Source organism: Vicugna pacos, chromosome 10 (genome assembly GCF_048564905.1).
Source record: "Vicugna pacos chromosome 10, VicPac4, whole genome shotgun sequence".
Taxonomy (NCBI): domain Eukaryota; kingdom Metazoa; phylum Chordata; class Mammalia; order Artiodactyla; family Camelidae; genus Vicugna; species Vicugna pacos.
The window spans coordinates 52,238,133-52,263,540 of record NC_132996.1 but is presented as its reverse complement, the minus strand read 5'-3'; the positions used below and the strand labels follow the sequence as shown (position 1 = coordinate 52,263,540).

General features: G+C 43.1%; 1 protein-coding gene and 1 long non-coding RNA gene across 5 annotated transcripts in view; both read left to right on the top strand.

Annotated features, from left to right (window-relative positions):
- PAMR1 (peptidase domain containing associated with muscle regeneration 1) overlaps nucleotides 1-25,408 on the top strand; it is a 159,675-nt gene that overhangs the window by 62,123 nt on the left and 72,144 nt on the right. The window lies entirely within an intron of this gene.
- On the top strand, nucleotides 16,520-19,134 carry LOC140699010 (uncharacterized). Its single transcript, XR_012077036.1, has 3 exons — nucleotides 16,520-16,811; nucleotides 17,062-17,189; nucleotides 18,932-19,134. It is a non-coding gene; the product is annotated as an uncharacterized lncRNA (long non-coding RNA).

Here is a 25,408-nt window from a genome sequence, read left to right as displayed (position 1 = left end):
TAACCTGGTAGACTTTATGATGCCCTAGACTGCTCAAAGACCTTAAAGTCTTCCTCATTCCCCACAGTGGAAGACAAGTGGATGTCCCGGGGGTGCTTACTGCTCTGTTCTAGTATCTTCACTGCCTGGTACCCCTCCACACCCCAGTCCCAGCACACTGCTGATTTCTCTCTTGTGGCCTCTCTGTTTCACACTTTCAAATAAATCCAGGTTAATGGTGCCCTGGCTTTAAATTTTGGCTCCTCTCTATATCATAGGGTCCTCTGTTCTCTCTGCAACCACACACCAAAGTTCATGGTTAAGTCCTAACCAATCTTGCAAAGGCTTGGAGTCCCGGGTGTCCCATGGAGAGAGAAACTGGACAGTTACTGTGCATCACAGCACTTGTCCTTGTTTTTCTATTTGATCAAACTTTGGAAGGTGGCAGATGATGGTCAGATGAACTTTAGCTCCCAGAGGTTGAGCATCTGTGCTGTGAGAAGGTCACGTGACTTTCCGCTGGCCGCGGACTTAGTAGAGGTGGAGCACGCACATGATAGTCCTGAGGCTACCCTGGAGAATTCATTTGCACATATTTTGCTAAGATAGGAGGAGCCTGACAACCAGATAGACATAAGTAGCAGCCAAGGACTGGAAGAGGTCCTGGCTGATGTTCTGGTCCAGCCTTGGGCTATTATTCCTTTAAGTTATCTTAATATTTTCAGGCCTAGGATATTCCTATCATTACAAAAAAAAAATCAGGCTGGACTGTTGTGGGGCTTATGTAGGGCTGGGAGTAATGCAGTTATTGACGGAACACTGAGCCTCGTTTTCCTTATGCCACCAGCCCCTTCTAATTCAACAATCAGGAAAGGCTAGTATCGTTGAGGGAAGTGTTCTGTTGGTTAATTAACTTCTTCAGCATGGCTAGCACACTCTGACCTTAATTTCCTCCACTTTGTAAGGGCACATCTGGGAAAGAAAAGTCAATCTACCAACCCAGAGAGACGATTGTGGGAGAGAAGCTTCCATGTGGCAAGAGAGGATTTTCTAGAAGAATTTTCTTATTCAGGGAGGCCTCCCTGGGCGGTGGGCTCAAGGAGGGGAGGGTCCATGTTTTAGTCACCATCATTTCCGGTGCACACTGGGTGGCAGCATCTGGAATGAACAGATGAATCCGAGGCTGCCCAACCCTCGCCCCCCAGCAGTATCCATGACGGATGCTCCCAGGACTGAGACACCCTCTTTGATAAGTAAAGCCCCGCAGTGCTTGCCCCACAGGGTGACACACACTGTCCTTTTCCATTGTGTTCTAAATCTCGCCCTGTGTCTCGCTGTTTGCATTTCACATGTTTTTTGAGATCTAGCCCTGTTCCTAGATGTAAATTATGATCTCTGACTGCTGTGTAATATTTCATTATGTATTTATACTAAAATCTCTGGAGTTGGAAATCCAGGTTGCCTTGAATAACGAACTCTAATTCCCAGCCATCCTCCTGCTCAGAGTATAATTCTTGTAGGTGTCTTCTTCCGAAATGCAATCTGTCTTTGCTTGTTTAGTGTTTACTTGAATGGTGTCAATCATGAATTCATTGCTTTCTTAACTAGCGTGTAAGTTCCCTGAAGCAGATAATCTCGACCCCTTAGGGCGGTCGTGGGTATAGATGAGATTGTGGGTATGAAGTGCTTAGCACATTATCTGGCAAGTGGAAAATTCTCAATAGATGGTATAAGCCCTCCAGGGCCTAGAACACATTAGGTCTTTAATAAATACCAATCACAATGATGAATGTTTAATTACCTCTGGTGATCTGGGGTCTCCTTCCCTACAAAGCTCGGTCCCAGGACACTTGAAACATGAAGTATTCAGGAGATAGTAATTGCCAGAGTCACCATTCATCCTCCCAAATTATTCCCCTTTTACAGATGATAAAACTGAAACTCAGAGAGGTTTTGCATCTTGCTTATGATCATTCAGCGTAGTTAGTGGCAGACTTGGGGCTTAAACCCCGGTCTAACTCTGAAGTTTTTATTTTTAACCACTCCTCTATATTGCCACTCTTTGGGAAGCATGCTTAGATTATTACTACTTCAGCAACAATAGCTTTTATTTTCTCTGTGTTTGTGGATAACAAAGAATTTAAGAGTCAATTAACGTTTACTGAGACCTCACAGGCCCACCAGGACCATGTTTAAATTATTGAAAGATGCTCCCTCTGGGTGGACACAGCAGTGGGCACATAGCTTGGTCAGTAGAAGCCAGGCTGGATTCTGGCCTCTGCTTGCCCCCGACCCTGGGCACCAGTGCGCAGCGCACAAACTAGCCAAGTGCATAGCTGTGCCCTGGGAACATGCCACGTGTTTCCTCCGTGCTCTGCCATTGAATCCTCCTCTCCGTGACAGTCCTGTGGGGGCAAACACAATTCTGCTGGACAGATGAAGAGACGAGGTTCAGAGTTGTGACATTTCCAAGGTGACCTTATCTCAAGGTGCAGATCCAATGTTCCAATTGGAGTCCTTTGGCTTCACATCCAGAGACTGGCTAAATATAGAAGAGAGTGATCTAGGGTAGGGGGCCCATGCAGAAAAGGAAAAGAGATTGAGGGAGCACTGGGCAGAACCTGCCATGTTTGACAACTACTGCTGGGATGGTCCTCATGCTTTGATGCAGCTGCCTCCCTGCAGAACTCCATCTGAACTCCCCCATCGGAACTCCAGAGGAGATGAAGTTCCAGGCAGGCTGAAACCCTATGGTGAGAAATCACCCGTGAGCTTAGGGCTGTGGAATGTGAGTGCTTGAAGACTGTTACAAGGTCCTGGAATAGGCTTCAGGTTTCAGTGCACACACTGCTTCTTCTGCACAAGGGATTAGTAAACATACCTGCAGTTACAGAGTGGCGCCTGCTTAACCGAGGGCCAAGAGACTCTGCCAGTGGCTCAGTGGAGAGGGACAGGCTGCCGGGTAGTGAGGTTACATGAGGCCTCCAGAGAAGGCCAGACTGGGGTTGCTGTCTGGCTTGGCACTTGGCTCCCTCATCTCCTCCCTTATTCTCCTGTGACTTTTCTAGTCCTTTGGAGACTTGAGTTTATGATCTCCCTGAAGACACTCCAATGTCCCAAAGTCAAATCAGGACCTCTAATTTTAGAATGTTCTATGAAATCATTATCTCAAGGAGGTGTCTGTGCTCCCATGTTCACAGGACCGTTATTCACAATAGGCAAGATATGGAGACAACCTAAGTGTCTTGTTGACAGCTGAATAAAGAAAATGTGAGCTATGTAAGTAAGTAAGCAAATAAACAAAGTGTATATAAATGTGATAGTCATATACACATGAGTATTTATTATTCAGCCTTAAAAAAGGAGGAAATTCTATCATTAGCAACAACACAGAGGAAACTGGAGGGCATTCAGCTAAGTGAAAAAAGCCAGACAAGGAAAGACAATAAGTCATAGAATCACTTATACGTGGAATCTTAAAAATAAGTTGCCAAACTTATAGAAATAGAGGGTAGAAAGGGTCTAGGGAGTGGGGGAAGTGGGGGGGGGTTGGTAAAAGCGTACAAACTTTTTTCAATTATAAGATGAATAAGGTCTGAGGATCTAATGTATAAGTGATGACTATAGTTGAGAACACTGTATTGTGTAATTGAAATGTGCTAAGAGAATCGAACTTAAGCGGTCTTGCACACACATAAGATAAATATGTGAGGTGATGGATGTGTTAATTAACTCTATAGGGGGAGCCCTTTCACAATGTATATGTATAACAAATCATCGCATTGTACGGTTTAAATCTCTTACAATTTTTTTTGTCCATTATACCTCAGTAACCCTGGTTGGGGGTGGTGGCGGGGGAGAATATTCTAAAGCACTGGGGATTTCTCTGCCAGTGAAGAGGATGTATTATCTGGATGGGCTAGTCTCAAGTTACTCTGTAGGTATTCCCTCCTTCCGAAGCTTGGGACTCCCCCCTTTAAAAAAAACAAAACTATGCTAGGTGCTAGAAATATTGTTGTAAAAATAATTCTTACTTTGAGGGAGTTTACATCTTAAGGGAAGCAGACTAATGGACAAGCATTTATAAATCCAGTATAATAAGAGCTAAAATAGACACGACAACACTAGGGGAATCTGAGAAGACTTCCTGGAGGAAGGGATATCTAACCTGAGTCCTGAAGGAGACTAAAAAGCAGAATGGAAGGAGAGTTTCAAGTGGAAGGCACAGTCTGTGCAAAGACCCAGAGCAAGCCAAAGCCAGCTTGTTTCAGGAACAGAAGATTGGGAAACAAAAGACCCCGCAGGCGTTTTAACTACATTCATGCTTTTGGACTTTATTCTGGGAGCAACAGGAGGCCTGGAAAGAATCTGAACAAGGATGAACATGCTCTGAAGTTCAGAAAGATGACTTTGGCCTGATGCGGAAGGCAGTGGGGGCGGGGCAGAGGCTGCACTTGGGAGATTTGTTGGAAGACTCTTCGGATGTGGGATTATTTAAGGAAACCTAAAAACCCGTCTATCTGTGCCCATGAGGAGGAAAGCCCCTCTCCTTTCCCCCCAGAGTAGGCCCCTCTGGAATCTTTGGAATGTCTGTGGTCTTGGAGGCCCCTGAGAGCCCACAGTTCTCCAGGCTCCCAGACCAATGCTGCGCCCCAGAGCCTCCCCCATCCCTTTCCCTTCCAAGAATCAGTCCTTTCTCTCAGCAGCTAATCTTTCCTTCCAACATCCCATGGCCTCTAGAGTGACCACGCATATTTCTTCCTATGCCCTTTAGTTTCCCTTCTGACTCTCCTCTGATCTTCTCTTGACCTCCCTGGGGGCAGACACGGAGATAAATCTGTTGGCTTCTTGGCGAGAGAGTCCAGGCTCATTTCTAGCCCTGGCCTGACACTTTCCCTTAGCTCAGCAAGGCAGAGGCAGTGGCTTCACTCTGGCCTGGGACTGGGCAGAGGGGCTGTGAAGCAGCTCTGGTTGCTGGAAGGTCTTGCTGTAGATATGAAGAAGGGAAGAGAAACAGATTCTGGTCCCTTCCATCAGTAGCATGGTGCCCTGTCTCATGGTTCTCAATCCAGACTGCAGAATAAAGTCACCTTCTGGGGACTTAAAAAAATTGCCTGGTTCCCACCTCAGAGATTCTGATTTAATCATCATGGGAAGAATACAGGCATCTGTAATTTTTTTAACATTTTTTATTGATTTATAATCATTTTACAATGTGTCAAATTCCAGTGTTCAGCACAATTTTTCAGTCATTCATGGACATATACACACTCATTGTCACATTTTTTTCTCTGTGATTTATCATAACATTTTGTGTGTATTTCCCTGTGCTATACAGTGTAATCTTGTTTATCTATTCTACAATTTTGAAATCCCAGTCTATCCCTTCCCACCCTCTACCCCCCTGGTAACCACAAGTCTGTATTCTCTGTCCATGAGTCTATTTCTGTCCTGTATTTATGCTTTGTTTTTGTTTGTTCGTTTGTTTTTGTTTTTGTTTTTTAGATTCCACATATGAGCGATCTCATATGGTATTTTTCTTTCTCTTTCTGGCTTACTTCACTTAGAATGACATTCTCTAGGAGCATCCATGTTGCTGCAAATGGCATTATGTTGTCAGTTTTTATGGCTGAGTAGTATTCCATTGCATAAATATACCACCTCTTCTTTATCCAGTCACCTGTTGATGGACATTTAGGCTGTTTCCATGTTTTGGCTATTGTAAATAGTGCTGCTATGAACATTGGGGTGCAGGTGTCATCCTGAAGTAGATTTCCTTCTGGATACAAGCCCAGGAGTGGGATTCCTGGGTCATATGGTAAGTCTGTTCCTAGTCTTTTGAGGAATCTCCACACTGTTTTCCATAGTGGCTGCACCAAAGTGCATTCCCACCAGCCGTGTAGGAGGGTTCCCCTTTCTCCACAGCCTCTCCAGCATTTGTCATTTGTGGATTTTTGAATGACGGCCATTCTGACTGGTGTGAGGTGATACCTCATTGTAGTTTTGATTTGCATTTCTCTGATAATTAGTGATATTGAGCATTTTTTCATGTGCTTTTTGATCATTTGTATGTCTTCCTTGGCGAATTGCTTGTTTAGGTCTTCTGCCCATTTTTGGATTGGGTTGTTTATTTTTTTCTTATTGAGTCGTATGAGCTGCTTATATATTTTGGAGATCAAGCCTTTGTCGGTTTCACTTGCAAAAATTTTCTCCCATTCCGTAGGTTTTCTTCTTGTTTTATTTCTGGTTTCCTTTGCTCTGCAGAAGCTTGTAAGTTTCATTAGGTCCCATTTGTTTATTCTTGCTTTTATTTCTTCTAGGAGAAAATTTTTGAAATGTATGTCAGATAATGTTTTGCCTATATTTTCCTCTAGGAGGTTTATTGTATCTTGTCTTATGTTTAAGTCTTTAATCCATTTTGAGTTGATTTTTGTATATGGTGTAAGGGTGTGTTCTAGCTTCATTGTTTTACATGCAGCTGTCCAGTTTTCCCAACACCATTTGCTGAAGAGACTGTCTTTATTCCATTGTATATTCTTGCCTCCTTTGTTGAAGATTAGTTGACCAAAGGTTTGTGGGTTCATTTCTGGGCTCTCTATTCTGTTCCATTGGTCCATATGTCTGTTTTGGTACCAATACCATGCTGTCTTGATGACTGTAGCTCTATAGTATTGTCTGAAGTCTGGGAGAGTTATTCCTCCAGCCTCTTTCTTTCTCTTCAGTAATGCTTTAGCAATTCTAGGTCTTTGATGGTTCCATATAAATTTGATTATGCTTTGTTCTAGTTCTGTGAAATATGTCCTGGGTAATTGGATAGGGATTGCATTAAATCTGTAGATTGCCTTGGGCAGTGTGACCATTTTAACAATATGGACTGTTCCAATCCAGGAGCATGGGATATCTTTCCATTTTTTAAAGTCTTCTTTAATTTCCTTCATCAATGGTTTATAGTTTTCTGTGTATAATTCTTTCACCTCCTTGGTTAGATTTATTCCCAGATATTTTATTACCTTGGGTGCTATTTTAAAGGAGATTGTTTCTTTACTTTCTTTTTCTGTTGATTTATCGTTAGTGTAAAGAAATGCAACTGATTTTTGAACATTAATTTTGTAACCTGCTACCTTGCTGAATTCTTCAATCAGCTCTAGTAGCTTTTGTGTGGACCTTTTAGGGTTTTCTATATATAGTAACATGTCGTCAGCATATAATGACACTTTTACCTCTTATTTTCCAATTTGGATCCCTTTTATTTCTTTCTCTTGCCTGATTGCTGTGGCTAGGACTTCCAGGACTATGTTGAATAGGAGTGGTGATAGTGGGCATCCTTGTCTTGTCCCAGATTTTAGTGGGAAGCTTTTGAGTTTTTCACCGTTGAGAACTATGCTGGCTGTAGGTTTGTCATATATAGCTTTTATTATGTTGAGATATGTTCCCTCTATACCCACTTTGGCGAGAGTTTTTATCATAAATGGGTGTTGAATTTTATCAAAGGCATCTGTAATTTTAAAATCTGCCCAGCTAATTCTAATGTGTAGGCAGGATGGCAAACCACAGCTCTCTTAGCATCACATTTCAGAGACAAGTTGACACTTAGGTGGAGTATCAGCTCTGTAATTTTTTTTTTCCTCCTCCGTATGGGGAGGTTAATAACACCTACCTCTTAAGATGGTTGTGAACTTGCCAAGTCAAGCATTTGCATTGCCTGGTATATAGTTTATGCCCAGCCATGAGCATTGACTGGTTACTTTTCTTCTTGTGCCTTCAAGTTGGCATTGCTCTGTCCTTTTTTCCCTTCCCTTCCCTTCCCTTCCCTTCCCTTCCCTTCCCATCCCTTTCCTTTCCATGCCCAGCTACTTTAGTGTGAGTTGGGCGACCAGATTTCAAACACTCCCTGTGAGAGGAGATGTACTAAATAAATCGAAAACTATGAGGAGAAGGACGCACCCTGTGCGCACCTGCTCACAGAGATCCATGGGGGCGCAGGGCACCCAGAGGCGAGAGGGCTGAGGCCCGTTGGGGCTGCAGCCTCCTCCACCAACCCCGTGGCCTCTGGGGGCCAGGGAGGGGCTGAGGATCCCATGGCCCAGAAGCACGCAGGCAAGTGCAGTAAGAAGCTGGCGGCCAAGAGAAAGACGGCAGCGCTTTGGCTGTAGTGGGCTCTCCTACCTCCCTTTCCTCACCGCCCCCCACCCCCGCCCCAACCTGACCCCAGCTCTGTCTCTAAGTTATTCAAATTATGGCTGGGGTGGGGTGTATTTGTATAAATACAAAATGCATTTTCTGTATTTTCAGAATTCTAATGCTTACATTCTAAAGTCTTAATACAACGGTTTTAGTCTAACAATATATTACAGAATAATGTGAAAAATGACTTTCACAGTAAACCATGAAAATGGAATTAATACTTGCATTATCAAAGTCACCGACTTGTCACCTTTTCCAGCCACAGAACTCAACAAACAATATTAACATTGCTTTTGGGTCTTATAGCCTGTGTATAGGATGAATAAATTTAGGGAAAGAAGTGTTTTCATGAAAAATCAAAATTTTATATCACATAGGATTTATTTTAAAGATCACAATTGACAATAAAACTTTTAGGTCAGTCTAGTTTGTTCTTTGATAAGAAAAATGGTATAGGTTTTCATTTTATATACACACCTGGCGTGTTTCTTTAATTTCATTTTATAACCCAATCTTGTTTTAAACACTGAAGAAAGACTGAATAGAAGCCTGTGTGTGTTTTCTCCACTAACTATGGGATATCTAGCCTTGAGGGAGAAAGATACAGGGTTAAAATTTTTGCAAAATGATTAAATAGAGTAAGTTTTTCTCCAGCACCCTCACCCCCATTTCCTCTCCCTGTGCCCTAAGGCTTTTAGGCCAGGTTTGAGGCCACTGGACGTCCCTTAATACCAAGCGTGCATCCCCAAGGAGGATGGAGAGCGAATTCTTCTAGAAAATGTTCCTTTAATAAGTGGTTTCAATGCCATTATAAAATAAGACTTTCCATCGCTTTCCTGCCAAAGTATGTTCCATTGGTCTCTAGATGTGGCCTGTGTGGTCTTTTCCTATGGGCGGACTCTCAGTCACCTCTCATTCCACCTTCCTGTGGCTGTGATTAAGGGGGCTAATGATTTGTAGCATGGCAGGGGCGAGAATGAGTGCTCCCGGGTACAGTTAGCTCGGCAGAGAACTCTGTCACCTTACTCCCGATGTCACAAATGTGTTTTGCTGGACACAGCAGAAATGCCAGTGGAGGAAACAAAGGACAGAGCAAACTCGTCACGACTTCAGGAAAAATAGCTCGCAACACACCCTTCATCGCGAGAAGAGTGATGGGTCTCTCTCAAAATATCTGACTCAGAGATTGGCAGCAGTGCTCTGCAACAGCTGAAATCGAGTTCTGGAGAGAGGCTCAGAGATCCATTTGGCAGCTGATGGGAGAAGCCCACGCCTCCGCAGTGGTGGTGAGAGAAGTCTAACTCAAAGGATATTGCATTGCCTTTCATGGAGACCGGCTCTCCATTAAGACGGAAAACAAGCAATGCTTTCACATCTGAGCCCTACGTGGATTAAGCTAAAGAGTCTAACAGCAGTTCAGTTTTTGAAAGTAAAGTTATTTTAAGAAGCAATATATTATCCCAAAGAATTTTTCAGTGCTGTGACGGCACCTGGATGGATGTCCGATGCACTAAATCACTTCATAATTCAATAAACATTTGCTGTCCCATTGAGCATCTGTTTCTCCTGCTTTACCACAAGTATATCACAGGGGCAGATCTATCAAACTGCGGGCATTGATTGAGGATGGAACTGGTCCTCACACAGGCAGCTCTACGTAGCGTGATCCAGGGTAAGGAGATGCATGGATTTAATTCTGTGTCCTGGAGACTGAGTGACCAATTCACAATATAAAGAAACTTTATTGCAAAATTTAAAACTATCACAGCTTGGTATTAATTATTAATAATTATAAAATAAAATTTTATTTATTGTAAATAAAAATTATTATGACTCCAACATTAATTTGTATTGTTTTTCATAAAACTTTATTTAACAGTGGTTAATCATTTCTACTGAGCCAACCTGGCAATATAGTTAATGAGATAAAATGTATCAAGTGCTCAGCACAGTGTCAGACATTTAAATAAGCAGATGAGAAGTGGTTGTTCTCATTTTACCACGGGAAAATTATAATTTTTCCAAAAGATAAAAGCATTTTGGAAAAACTTCATTTATTCAAAAGAGGAATAAAAATGGGGTGAGTCGAACAGCTAGCTTGATTATCTAGGGATCACAATACCCATGAAGTTCAGGTCCAGAAAGTCACTGACCATCCTTTTGATTGGTTTCGCCCTTTCTTGAATGACTAGTAACGTTAGCAACAACTACTTCAATTATTATTATTATAAATATTAATATTAGTAGTAATGGTGGTCATAATTGTAGTTGGTGTCATTTATTTCTTCTTGCCCAGTGCCCTTTGCAGGATTACTCCTCCCCATTGACTTTGGTCTTGGTTGAGATTTCAAAGTATACACCTTCCTTCGGGGGATGACTCAAAGATGGTGAAGCTGATACAGCAAGATACCATCCGGTGATTCCTGTGACTGACCTGGGGGCTCTCCTGTCTCCTGCTTCCTGGTTCCTTCCAAAGCTTGGCCATTCAGCTTATCCTTTGATTTTGTCACCTATTTCAGAGCCATTCAATCCATTTTCTTTTCTTTTCTCATAGCCACAGGTGATTTACTTTGCTTAGTAATCAAAGAGCCCTAAATAATATCATAATTTTAGTAATACTAACTCTGATTGTCACTGTCATTATTTTCAATCATAGTAGGAATAACTACTATTTTCTTGCTGTTTATTATATCCCAGGCACTGTTCTAAGCATTACCTTATTACACCCTGATAACAATCCTGTGAGGTAACAGATACACACCATTATCACCCTCCTTTGCAGATGAGAAAACTGTGGGTTGGCAAGATCAGGTAATTTGCCCGTGGCTAGCAAGCAGTGCTGGCAAACACAGCATCTCCAATGCTGGCACAGACACCCTTTGTCACTATGCTACTTTTCTATTAAATGACTTGGATGGGATGTACCTGGCAATGGGCTAATCACTTTACATCAATTGCCTCTTAATTTTCACAGAAACAAACATTCTCAGTGTGATTGCAGCCATACAGATGAGGAAAGAGGGGCTCAGATGGCTTAAATGCATGGGGCAGGGTCACTCAGCTACTAACATTCCAGAGCAGAGCCTTCCGGCAAGAAAGGTCTGAGCCTGTCGGGAGAGGGGGGTGGGATGACGAAACCAGCCAGGTCTGCCCAGACTTAACCTCACTCACTGTTAATAGAACAAAGAAACTTTAAAAGACGCCGAGAACCACACTGCCTTCAGAGGATTCCCGGGAGGCTTCAGCGGAAAGGGAAAACTTCCTTGTACCGAGTTAACTTTGAAACCCTCATTTCTAGGCCAGTTTTGGGTTCTTTTTTTCCCCTCCTCCTTTTTTCTTTGAAATTCCAGGCCTGATTAGATCATGCTCCGGACTTGAGTCGGCCAAAGGCCATGGTTTAAATCACTGTGATCCTGATGATCTTACAAGAACATTTTAAAAGGATAAATCTATTTGTTTTACACTGAGATAATGGAAAATAAAGCAGCCCCTGCCCTCTCCAGGAGACCTGGCTTGCCAAGTTGGTTTTCATAACATACTTTTACAGTTGATTTATCTTCTCTGAAAAATGAGATTTAAAAACTAAAAAATAGAGAAGCCCTCAGGAGCGCTTGTGCCGAAACCAGTGGTGAAAGCCAAGAATATCATCATAGACCCTGTTACCAGAATCAGCAGGTTGGTGTGTTTCCACACATGGGAACAAAGGCCCCAGATTCCACTGAGTCTGGGGGAACTTGCAGTGGCTGCATTTTCAGGACTGTGGCTGGAAATGATTGATGTCGAAGGTGCTCGGGTGACTGCTGTTTGGCCTCCACCTCCAACACCAAATCCCACCAGCCGTGATGGCCACCCACTCAAATCTCTAGGTCCAGTGGGCTTGGAAATTTTAAATTTGTGCCCAGAAGACAGATAGGGCCATTTTGAGAGGATTATCCAGCTGGGATGATTTTCTGGAGGATGCAAATGGAAGTGGTGTGGGGAGTAATCAAGGTGATGGCAGAAGAAACAATTTCTGCTTTGCTTTTTGTTTTAATTGAAGTATAGTCAGTTTACAACGTTGTATCAACTTCTGGTATACAACGTAGTTTCAATTATGCATATACGTACATATATTCATTTTCATGTTCTTTTTCATTTTAGGTTACAAATGACTGAATAAATAAGTTGTGGTATATTTATACAATGGAATATTACTCAGCCATAAAAAAGAATAAAATTATGCCATTCGCAGCAACATGTATGGACCTGGAGATCATCACTCTAAGTAAAATTAGCCAGGAAGAGAAAGAAAAATATTATATGATATCATTCACACGTGGAATCTAAAAAAAATACAAATGAATGTATTTACAAAACAAAAACAGATTCATAGACATAGAAAACAAACTTATGATTACCGAGGGGAAAGGGAGTGGGAAGGGATAAATTGGGAGTTCGAGATTTGCAGATACTAACTAATATATATAAAATAGATAAAAACAGCAAGTTTCTTCTGTGCTGCTGTGCCATTTGCAGCAGTTATTTCTAGACCAAACCAACTTTTTCTTAACTTTCAAAAGCATGGAAGGATGGGACTATCATTGACTTAATGTCTCAGTGCCTCACTTTCTCTTCTGCAAAATAGGGGTAACTGAGTGCCTAACTCAGGCTAGATGGAAGGACCGCCTGAGGTGATGCATGCACAGTGCCGGGCATAGGGTACATGGTCGCACAAGGAGGCTTTATCATTACCCACCTCCCAGCTGCTTCCAAGCCGAATCACTCTGGGTTCCCATATTCCGGCCACTGGTCTGCCTTCAGGAATTGATGGCCTACTCAGATGAGCTCCTTCCTGTGCTGACAGTCTATCCCCCAAGTTCACTCCCCTCATTTTATAGGTGGAGAAAGAAACCAACACCCAGAGAGGTTAGGTGACTTGTTGAAAGTCACACAATTAGCCAATCTAACACCCTTGCTCTTCTTACGTATTAGTTCTCTACTGCTGCATAGCAAATTATGCAAAACATAGTATAATTATCCCCAAACGTAACATCTTAAAACAACACACACTTATTGTCTCACCCAGTTTCTGTGGGTCAGGGATCTAGGAGAGGCTGATGTGTGTGGGTCTGGCTCAGGGTCTCTCTTGAGGTAGCAGTTGAGGTGTCCACCAGGGCTGCAGTCAAGCAAAGGCTTGGTTGGGCCGGAGAATCTGCTTGCAAGCTCAGGTCGCTTACATGGCTGTGGGCAAGAGGCCTCAGTCCCTTGCCAGGTGAGGCCCTCCGCAGGGCGGCTCGTGATGTGACTGACTCCCTGCTGCACAATTGACCCAAGAGGGAGTACAGAAGGGAGCAGCAGTGCCTTTTATAACCTGATCTTGGAAGTGATGTACCACCACTTCTCCCATATGCTGTTGATCACACAGACCAACTTGGGTACACAGAGGAAAGGGGCTACACAAAGGCGCGCCTGCCAGCAGGTGGAGGTCATTGGACACCATCTTGGAAATTCACTACTACTTAAAACTGGCACATAAGCTGTACAGACAAAAATTCTTAAAATAGTCCACAGGGACCTGCTTACCTCACCAGCCTCAACTCACTGTTGCTCTCTGGGCTCTGTTTTACACTGGTCTTTTTTTCAGTCCCTCTCTGGGAAGACCTGTTCCTTCCCAGTCTGCCTTTCCAAGTGTTGCTCCCTCCACCTAGAATGCTAATGGATCACTTTGTATCATCATTTCCTCTTCCTCCTTTAAAGCTCAGCTCCACTAACACTTCCTCCAGGAAGCCTTCCCTGATCTCTCTAGACTAGGTCTCATCCTCTGGCCCTGTGCCTCATATTGGTAATAATTGAACCATCAGTTAATTACTTAATTGTTAATACTTACAGGAATATATAGTCTGACTTGTACTCTCTGGGTCACCAGCAGGGAGCACAGATCATAAAGTCAGGTCCAGATTCCAGGTTTCTTTACTCAGAATCCTGGATTCGTACTCTTCATAACCCCTTTTTAATCTCTGTTCCTAGAGCAGGGAAAAAGGCCTCCTTTTGTACCTTGTCCTGATACAAGGCTCTTTTCATTAGTTCTAAGAATAGGATCATGCCGATTTTCCACACTGAGCATCTAGTCTATATTTTGCTTCCAGGCCCCCTACATTAACCACAGGAAAGCACTTTCATTACAGTGCGTTATGTTATTCCCTTATGAATTTGATGCTTATTTGTCAGCAAGTACAGAGGTTTAAAAGTTACCAGCAACACTATTTATTACAGGTTTTCTTAGGAGAGCAAGTCCTGCTGCTAGAATCCACGGGGGGCAGAGTTGGAGAAGAGAATTCTCTATCTTCCCCAAGTATTGTGGTCTGGATGAGCCCCTTGGAGCAGAGCTTAGTCCTCCTCTCTTTTTTCACTCAACACACACACACACATACTCACACACACGCACACACACTCCTTTGATTTATTTGCTAGGATGATGTAAATGGAAATTACAGAATCATAAGTTTATGTGTGTGCATGCGTGCGGGGGAGGAGGGGAGCAGTTGGGATGTCTCAGTTGAGCCTAAAATGGAATTCAAATATATCTGTGGAAGTTGTGGGGGGGCATCACCAGGAGGTGATTTGCAGGAAGGCTCTCCCTCACTGGGAGGAAATGGGGATGGGAGGACCCTGTGAAGTCAGACATGCCTTAGTCTTAGTCCTGCAGAAAGGAGGCTCCTAAGGGAAGGTCTGTATGACAGGCTGCGTGACCCTTGAGGGCACAAGCAGGGCCCTTTGGAGGTTTGGGTGACCCCATGCGACCCTGAATAGGGAGGGGGCGATCGCTTCACTGCAGAGTGGACCAGGACCTGGCCGCCCCTGGAGGCCCAGCGGCTGTGAGAGCAGGTAGCACCTTTGGGTGGACTTGGCATTGAACAAGTATCAGCAGCAGCTCTGAGGCCACGTCATGAGTTCTGAGGGGGCTTTGGATGCAGGCACCTAGGCAGGTGGGGTGGGGCAGAGACAAACCAGTGGCTACCACTGGCTGCATTGTGTCTGCTTAACTGATTGGTTTGTGATCACCTGGGAGACACCCCCAGGGGATGCCAGGTCACAAGAGGCTGACATCTCCTGGGGGCTGATGACCTCCAGAATGCTATGGAAGAAAGAGCCAGTGACATGTGAGAAGGGCTGACAGTGAGCCCTTTCTAGCCATACACCAGAGAGACTTGGGAATCTCGGATTTATATAGTACGAACCACTGAAGTTCAAGGCCAAGGGAGACCTGTAGAGGTCATAAGAGTCCAGCCATTCACTTCACTGTGGAGGAAGCATAACCCAGAGAGAAGGCACTTTTCCAGGGGCAGACATGGAGATCTGAGCTCTAGCCTTGCTGTCTCTTGGTACCTAAGGGAGTTTGGGGAACTTACGTAGATCACTGATACTTCCCTCAGACCACTGAGACTCAGGGGGTGGACTGATGCTAAGAGGCAAGCGGGCCTCTAGGTTGGATGGCTCCATGTCCTATGGCTGGAGGGACAGAAGAAAGCCGGCCTGCCCAAAATATCTCCCATGGTGGCATACCATGGACTCAGGAATGCCTTCCTTCAAGGTCATTTCTATATCTGAGGCTTATGCGTAGCAGAGATGCTTTATTAGAAAAGTTGAACCCCATGAGTAAGCATGGGAAGGGGTTGGCAAAGAGGGCAGAGGGTCTGCAGCACCAGCAGAGATGGCAGGCCTGGGTGAGGCCTGGGAGGGGAGGTCCATGGAGATGCCAAGAAAAGTGAGCAGATGCTAAAATGGGGAAGGACATTGACAAGATGGGCCAGTCCCCATTTTAATTGGAGGCCCTGAGCCCATGTTCCATGTCCTCTCCAGGTGAGTTCCAAATGGTCCACTGTGCATCAGCTGTGTGCTGGACAGTCCCCAAGCCCTAGTTAAGGGGTGTCCTGGTCTGACCTCAAGCTTAAGTTCTCCAGCCTTGCTTTGCAGCATGTAAAGAGAGGGTGGCAGAGAGAGGGGAAAACAGAAGAAAAGAAAGGGGGGAAGAGAGAATGAGAGCAAGAAGAGGAGGAGGGCAGAGGAGGGGGAGATGTACTGAGACACAGAGAAAAAGCAGGCATTGGCCATAAATTGCTTCCAGGGTGTAAGGAACCGCAGACGCCCACTTTCAAGCCCTTCTGGGGCCACTGTTTAACAGCATCCAGCCGCCTGGCCTCAGGTGGCCCTCTCACCTGACTCCCATTAGAGCTCCTTGCCTCTGGAAGCCGGCATGATTTATGGGCCCCTCTGGGCTCATGGCCAGACAGCCACCCCTCACCCATCACATCCCGGCTGACCCTGAGTTGCTCTTTTTCTTGCACGTGGTTCAGCAGGTGGATTTGAATTTCTAATGACTACAGACACCTGTGTTTCCCTGAGGCGCTTGCCGCGGTGATGGAGAACAGACCCAGGCCGTACCCAGGAGGAAGAGCACAGTGGAGGAAATATGAGAGACAGACTTGTTGGAGGCATAAAATATCACCGAAAGCGTGGACCCTGTTAGATTTCATTAACTGTTTACATTTCCCTGGCTGCATTCCACTGGTCACCTGCACAGAAACCCAATTGAAAACACAAACCTTAAATGAGATCAGATTTTCCAATGAAATATGATAAGGAAAAGAGGGTTCAGAGCCAAATCACAGGTAAGTGGGCCCAGTCCACCAGAGGGACATTGACGAGGATCCCAGGGTCAATGCAGCTCTGGCCCAACCTGACTTATAGCCGTCCTGAGGCTCTGGGAGCCCCATGGTGAAGGAGAAGGGGGTGGGTAGGCTTACCTAGCCCAAGAGAGGCATGTGCGGACTTGGATTTATGGGGGGCCCTGCCAGGTTCCTCTCAACCTTTAACTCCTTTGGAGAGTAGCATGTTTCCCTGATGACAGTTCTGTTGCAGCTCATGGAAACTCAAGATTGAAAGTTTAAGGCCCATGGTCAAGCCAGCAATGCAGAGGGAACAGAAGACTTTGTTACACATTCTAAACTCCTCCAGATGCAGCACAGTTCATGTTGCTCATCTCCAAGGTACTTAACAAAGAGTAACCCCTTCATTCCCAGGCAGCATGGTTTGAAAACCCTCTCAGTCAAGTCAAACTAAGTCCTTGGTGCCAGATCTCAACAGCCAGCAGTTCCCTGCTGCTGCCGCCACTGTTGCTTAAGGGGAAACAGTCTCTGCCAAAACCTTCATGATTGTCCTTTAGAGCCTACTGAAAGAACTTTTCCTCTATCAGTAGTCTAGCCTATGACTCAGAGAGGTAACTTCTGCTCTTCGACATCCTCACTCCCCTAATTGTACCACATAGACCAGCATCACTGGCATCGTTGGGATCAGTGGCATCATATGGATCCTTGCAAGAAATGCAGAACCTCAGGTCCTCATCCCAGTCCTACTGGGTGGGAATAGTGCCATGTCAGGGGCTCAGCACTGGGCCTGGTTGCCCACAGGCTGGGTATTCAGAGGTGGTAGTAGTTAGATTGGCTTTGGTAAGCAGCAGTCCAGGCCGTCGTACCGTGTAACCATTCTGTTCACGTGCCCATCCTGCTGAGTGCTGACTGGCTAATGTCAACTTGCTGCAATATTTTTTGTCTACGTGGATATTCAGTGCCTTTCCCCTGGTGGATGCGCTCTTGTCCACCGTGAGCACATTTCCTAGTCATTCTTGGTGCCCGTTCCCATATGCCCATCCACATGCCTCCTATCACTCAGTCTTTTTCATTTCAGGCTCCTGATCAGCCACTGAGGCTATCTGCCACTGTCCATGAGCCTTTATATATTCTCCCTTCAGGCCACCTCTTCTTCCACGCAGAGCAGAGGACTAGGTGCACCACTCAGAGCTCCACCCACTGGAAAGATTTTCCCTCAGCTCTGTCGTTCCTGTCCACTCCATGGTGTCTGTAAGATACCCACCATCCCTTTTCAGCTTGTACTCACATTCCAGGATGTCCCAGCTGTAAACCAAGCATGAGATTTTTCTCCTTCAGCTGGTTGTGTTGGGAATCCCTCTAACCATCTGGCCGTAGGTGCAAGCTGAGAGGTGGTACTGGGCAGTCATGGAGGATGGCATGGGGGTCTGGGGCTCATGCTCATGCAGCTTGATTGTGCCCTCTGGTTTTGCTTGGGATCCGTTAGGGATGTACCATTTCCATTTCAGAATGGCCTACCGTGGGTCTGTGTAACTTTATGACTTGGAGGGTCTGATAGAACTCAGCTCATGATAGGCAGTACCATACTCATGATTACTTGATATTCCAGAGTTCAGTGTTCTATGTCCACCAGTAATACTGTAGGTTATGTTCCTCAAAAAGCAGTGCTGCCAGTGACATGGCCTTGGTCCAGACCTCAGAGACCTATGTTGTGATTCTCCCACTGGGGTTTGCCATAAGATCCTTCCTGCAGCTTTTTCCACCTCTGACACTTCCAGCATCAGATGGTCTGCCAGATCATATCCTCCAAGTGGCAGGGGGACTTGTACCATGGCCTGGACTGACTGCAGATCCCTTTCTTGTTCCAGCCCCACCCAAAGCTGGCTACCTTTCAGATTTCCTGACAGATGGGCCGGAGTAGTATTGCTGGATATGGAATATGCTGCCTCTAAAACCCAACCCAAAGAGGCCTGACAGACATTGTACTTCATTCTTGGTGTACTTCATTCTAGGGGGTGAAAACATAGTGATTTGTCTTTTACTTTGGAGAGTATTTCTCAGCATGTCCCTGATCTTTGGACCCCTGAAAACTTACCAATGTGCCATACCCTGCATCTTCCTAGAGTTTACCTCCCGCCATCTGAAGTGAGCTGCTTCACCAAGGCCTGCGGCATCCTCGCCAGCTGTTACTCTCCCAACTCTGTCACTGATGTAATGGATCAATTCTGCAGGATGTCCAGATGGTCAGATTTCTTCTGACTATATTGTGACAGCAGGAGAATTAACATAGACCTAGGACTACATAATAAATGCACATTATGATCCATTCCATGTGAATGTAAATCGTTCCTGATTCTCTTCTCTGTCTGAGATAGAAAATAACTCATTGGCTGCATACCATTTACCCAAGTCCATGTTAATCTGCTCTAGTAAAGGTGCCATGAATGGCAAGACAGCCATTATTGGAACTACTTCTCCGCTGAGTATGTGATAGTCTACAGTCATTCTACAGTATCCATCTGGTTTCTGCAGGGACCCGACTGGTGAATTAAATTGAGATATGATAAAGATCACCACGACTACATCGTTAAGATACTTAAGGATGGCACTTATCCCCAAGGAATGTGACTTTTTTTTAATGAGTTTTATTTAAAAATATTTTTTTAATTGAAATAGAGTCAGTTTACAACGTTGTGTCAATTTCTGGTGTACAGCATAATATTTCAGTAATACATATACGTACACATATTTGTTTTCATATTCTTTTTCATTCTAGGTTGTTATAAGATATTGAATATAGTTCCCTGTGCTATACAGTATAAACTTATTGTTTATTCTACACAGTAGTGAGTATCTGCAAATCTCAAACTCCCAATTTATCCCTTCCCACCCTCTTCCCCACTGGTAACCACAAGTTTTTTTTCTGTCTGTTAGTCTGTTTCTGTTTTATAAATAAGTTCATTTGTATTTTTTTTAAGATTCTACATATAAATGATATCATATGGTATTTTTCTTTCTCTTTCTGGCTTACTTCACTTAGAATGATAATCTCCAGTTCCAACCATGTTGTAGCAAATGTCATTATTTTATTCTTTTTTATGACTGAGTAGTATTTCAGTGTGTGTGTGTGTGTGTGTGTGTGTGTGTGTGTGTGTGTGTGTGTGTACGTGTATATACACACACCATATCTTCTTTGTCCTTTAATCTGTCAGTGGACATTTAGGTTGGTTTCATGTCTTGGTTATTGTAAATAGTTCTGCTATGAACATAGAGGTGCATGTATCTTTTTGAATTAGAGTTCCTATTGGATATATGCCCAGGAGTGGAATTGCTGGATTATATGATAACTTTATTTTTAGTTTTTTAAGGAACCTCCATACTGTTTTCCGTAATGGCTTCACCAGACTACATTTCCATCAACAGTGTAGGAGGGTTCCCTTTTCTCCACACCCTCTCCAGCATTTGTCATTTGTGGACTTTTTAATGATGGCCATTCTGACTGGCGTGAGGTGATACCTCATTGTAGTTTTGATTTGCACTTCTCTGATAATTAGTGATATAGAGCATTTTTTCATGTGCCTATTGGCCATTGTCTGTATGTCTTCATTGGAGAATTGCTTGTTTAGGTTTTCTGCCCATTTTTGGATTGGGTTGTTTGTTTTGTTCTTATTAAGTTGTGTGAGCTGTTTACATATTCTGGAAATTAAGCCTTTGTCAGTTACATCATTTGCAAATATTTTTTCCATTCCATGGTTGTCATTTTGTTTTGCTTATGGTTTCCTTTGCTGTGCAAAAGCTTAAACGTTTAATTAGGTCCCATTTGTTTATTTTTGCTTTTATTTCTATTGCCTGGGTAGACTGCCCTAGGAGAACACTGCTAAGATTTATGTCAGAGAATGTTTTGCCTATGTTTTCTTCTAGGAGGTTTATAGTGTCTTGTCTTATGTTTAAATCTTTAAGCCATTTTGAGTTTATTTTTGTGTGTGGGGGGGAGTGTTCTAACTTCAGTGATTTACATGCTGCTATCCAGCTTTCCCAACACCACTTGCTGAAGAGACTATCTTTTCTCCATTGTATATTTTTGCCTCCTTTGCTGAAAATTAATTGACTGTAAGTCTGCAGATTCATTTCTGGGCCCTTTATTCTGTTTCATTGATCCATATGTCTACTTTTGTGCCAATACTATGCTGTTTTGATTACTGTAGCTCTGTAGTATTGTCTGAAGTCTGGAGGGCTATTCCTCCAGCTTTGTTCTTTTTCTTCAAGATTGCTTTGACAATTCTAGGTCTTTTGTGATTCTGTATGAATTTTAGGATTATTTGGTCTAGTTCTGTGAAAAATGTCATGAGGAATTTGATAGGGATTGCATTAACTTTGTAGATTACTTTGGGTAGTATGGCCATTTTAGCAATATTTATTTTTCCAATCCAAGAGCATGGGGTAACTTTCCATTTCTTTAAGTCATATTAAATTTTCTTAATCAGTGTTTTGTAGTTCTCTGCATATGTCTTTCACTTCCTTAGGTTTATTCCTAAGTATTTTTTTATGCAATTTCAAGAGGGATTGTTTCTTTACTTTCCTTTTCTGATATTTCATTGTTAGTGTAAATAAATGAAACTGATTTCTGTGCATTAATCTTGTATCCTGCTACCTTGCCAAATTCTTTTTATCAGCGCTAGTAATTTTTTTGTGTGTACCATTTAGGGTTTTGTATATATGGTGTCATATCATCTGCATATAGTGATAATTTTACCCCTTCTCTTCCTATTTGGATCCCTTTTATTTCTTTTTCTTGTCTGATTGCTGTGACTAGGACTTTCAGTTCTATGTTGAATAGAAATGGTGAGAGTGAGCATCCTTGTCTTGTTCTGGATTTTAGCAGGACGGCTTTCCACTTTTCACCATTGAGTATTATGTTGGCTGTGGGTTTGTCATAAATAGCTTTTATTATGTTGAGATATATTTTCTCTATACCCACTTTGGTAAGAGTTTTTATTATAAATGGGTATTAAATTCTATCAAATGCTTTTTCTGCATCTACTGAGATGATCATGTGATTTTTGTCCTTTCTTTTGTTGAGTGGTGTATCACCTTGATTGATTATGTATGTTGATTACATTGTTTTTGATTCACTATCTTGGGGAACTGAAGTTTCAGAGGGGAAGACAGTTTCAGAGGCTTTTACTTGGCCTTTCTATTATTGTGGGCAAGGATCCCATGTAGGAGTTATGAGTAGGTCATTCCCAATTATATGTTTGGATACCAGAAAAATGATCACTAGATGGGTGATCCATGGACCCACTGTAGGCTGGCCTTTGGCAAGGTCTCTATTAACTTACATCCATATGCCTCGATCAGGTGGCCATGATGACATTTCAGGTCTCCAGACATTGATGTCATCTCAGACACTGTGTCCAATAACCCTCAAAATATATGGATATTTCTCTTTCCCCAGTCCACAGCCATCTGACTAAATGATTGTCAGTATTTTAAGGGAAATACAAAGGGAATCATTATAATATATACTTGCCATGATGTTGCTGTGTACTTCCTTTGGGGGACCCATCCACCTCTGTAGCCAGCAGGTTCTGGATATGAAAACTGGTTCAGGCCCAGGAATTGAGCAAGATTCATAACTTTCTGTTGAGGTGTCCACTCTCAGCCTCCTGCTCATCCATTCTCGCCTTTTGTGATGGTATATATTAAGCAACACCCTCCTTATCTTCCTGTCTCTTTTGTCCCTAGGGGTACCATGTTCTACCAACCATATCCACAACTCCTTGTGGGTCAAGCCCCCTTGGCTGCCCCTCCAATCTTGGTTGTAATGGTAATTGTGGGACCCGCTCATTTCTGGTGCTTAGTAATTATCACCTTGCATCTATTGCTCCAAAGCCTCATCATTCCCATTGCTCTTAGTAAGGCAAGTCCTGTGACATATTTCCTATAGTCAACCCTAGCCTGTAGAGGAAAAGCCCCACTGAATGTCTCAGTGATGCTAATACTCCTCCCATCAGCACACTCTTGATGGCCTTTGTGAATAGTGAGTTCTCTAGGTCCTTCCATGGAACGAAATTTCTTCTGGCTCTTCTGTCCTTATGTAATGTATCCAATTCAGCATGTCTGTTTCCCTGAGCCATAAATCCCACTGGTTTCCATGGCACTTCAGGCATTACCACTTGGTCAGCATGGGCTATTTTTTTCTCCGTGTTTCTAAGAGCTACCTGGCAGCAGATTTGCCCATGACCTAGAGTTTTTGCCAAGACATTAAATCCATGTTCTTAGAGAGTACTCCCGAGTACTCTTGCTTTTCAGACTTTGGCTTGTCCATTCTTACATCCTGTACTCCTTGAGCTCTGCTGAACTCACACACCTTCAAAATCCAATCCCATGCTTACTCCCCTGGCTCTGCTGTTACATGCCACCTAATTCTTGCAGCTCCTGTGGAATTTGTCTCTTTCTTTCCTTATCAAGCCCATCATGCTCTAAACTGAGATTTTGCTGGAATTTTACCCTATTTTCTGGCCTGGCAGCCAGGACAGGTCTGGGGGAAAGTCCTGAGGAGACACCTGTTTTCTTGTAGTAGAGAGGCCCTTGCTGTGTCTTCCCAAAGGAAGGAGTTCTAGCTCTTAACAGGGACAGGTGAGGCACCTCATGAGGGCTCAGAGGATTTGGGGAAGTCAGTGGAACCACAATCTCATGTTTAGCAGTTCAAGATTTTCCCGCCAGGGCACTGATTTTAGCATAGTGGACCTGCCTTGACTAAGCTTTCTACTCTCTTTGATGCCTGGTGACTATAAATAGCAGACCCTGTGTTTGCTTCTTAACTGTGTCCACTCTCCTACTGTAAGAGCTACCAAGAAGGACCACTGGCTTTCATGCTTATTATTTAAATTTGTTAATTGCCCTCATTTCTTATTGTCCCTCTGTAGGGCATCAAATCAACTTAGTAATCAGCCATTTCCATTGTCCTTAAATGCATTGTTCCTCCATAATGTGCAAAGGCCTTGAGTCCTCATTCCAGCCAAGACGTTCTCCTCCACCAGGATGTTGTTTTTTGAAGATCCTTGGCTTTTCACTGAATTTTCAAAGAAATCCTAGATGCCCAAAAGATAATGTGACATTGATATGAATTCACTCACTCATCCCAGCACCTTCTCTTGGCCCCTTCCATGTTTCCTCTTTGTTAAAGAGTTGATTATGTGCTTGTGTGCCTGCTACACTGGCCCTCCCTGGGTTCCCCAAGCGCTCTAAGCTCATTCCCAACCCAGGGTAATTCCTTCACATTGGCTGTTCCTTCTGCCTGGAATGCCCTTTCCTCAGATGCTCTCAGAGCATTTTACTTCTGGTTTCAGCTCCAATGTCACCTTCTCAGAAGCCTGCTCTGATTCCACAAGCTGCAGTACCTTCCTCAGTCACCACAAGCACACTTCTGTTCCAGTTCTAGCATAGCGCTCTCCCAACCTGAGCTACTCTTCTTTCTTTGTTATCTGTCTGCCCAGTAGGAGGTGAGCCCCACGAACACAGGAGTTGTTCTGTCTTGTTCCCCATGCTTCCCCCATTTCCCAGCATGTGCCTGACACATGGGAGACATTCAAAATGTTTTCTTAAAGAATAAATGCTTGTCTTCTCTGTCCATTAAAATATTTTCCTGTGTCCTTTTCTTACATTTTTTGTAGCTACTTTATAGCACTCTAAAGTATACATATAGTTAATCATCCAGACATACAAAAAAATCCACACAATAACAGATCCCTGGGGACAAACCTCAAAGATGGACAGATGTTAAAATTTGGCTTCAATTGCTTCGATTTCTCCTTCACTTATTTTATACTTTAGCTAAAATTTCATATCTTACATTTTGTGACTCCCTTCCTTTTCAGTGGTAACTGCTTCCTTGAAGGTAGTGTATATCATTTCTTCCTATGTTTTAATAGTTTAATGATATGTGTTTGTATTCACAAACAACATATGCTTTTTTTAATTGAAGTATAGTTGATTTAAAATACTTTGTGAGTTTCAAATGTACCACAGCAAGGTGATTTTGTTCTATATATATAGAGAGAAGAAAAGAATATATACATATATATATATATATACACATATATACACACACATATATATATTTCAATTCTTTTCCATTATAGATTATTACAAGATATTGAATATAGTTCCCTGTCTATACAGTGAATCCTTGTTGTTTATCTATTTTACATTTGGTAGTGTGTATCTGTTAATCCCATCCTCCTAATTTATCTCTTGCCTCATTCTTGTTTGGTAACCATAAGTTTGTTTTCTATGTCTGTGAGTCTGTTTCTGTCTTGTAAATAAGTTCATTTGTACTGTTTTTTAGATTCCACATATAAGTGGTATCAAATATTTGTCTTTTTCTGTCTAACTTACTTCACTTAGTATAATAATCTCTAGGTCTAACCATGTTGCTACAAATGGGATTATTTCATTCTTTTTCATGGCTGAGTGATATTCCATTGTGTGTGTGTGTGTGTGTGTTTATGTGCCACATTTCCTTTATCCAGTCATCTGTTGATGGACACTTATGTTGCTTCCATGCTTTGGCTATTGTAAATAGTGCTGCTATAAAC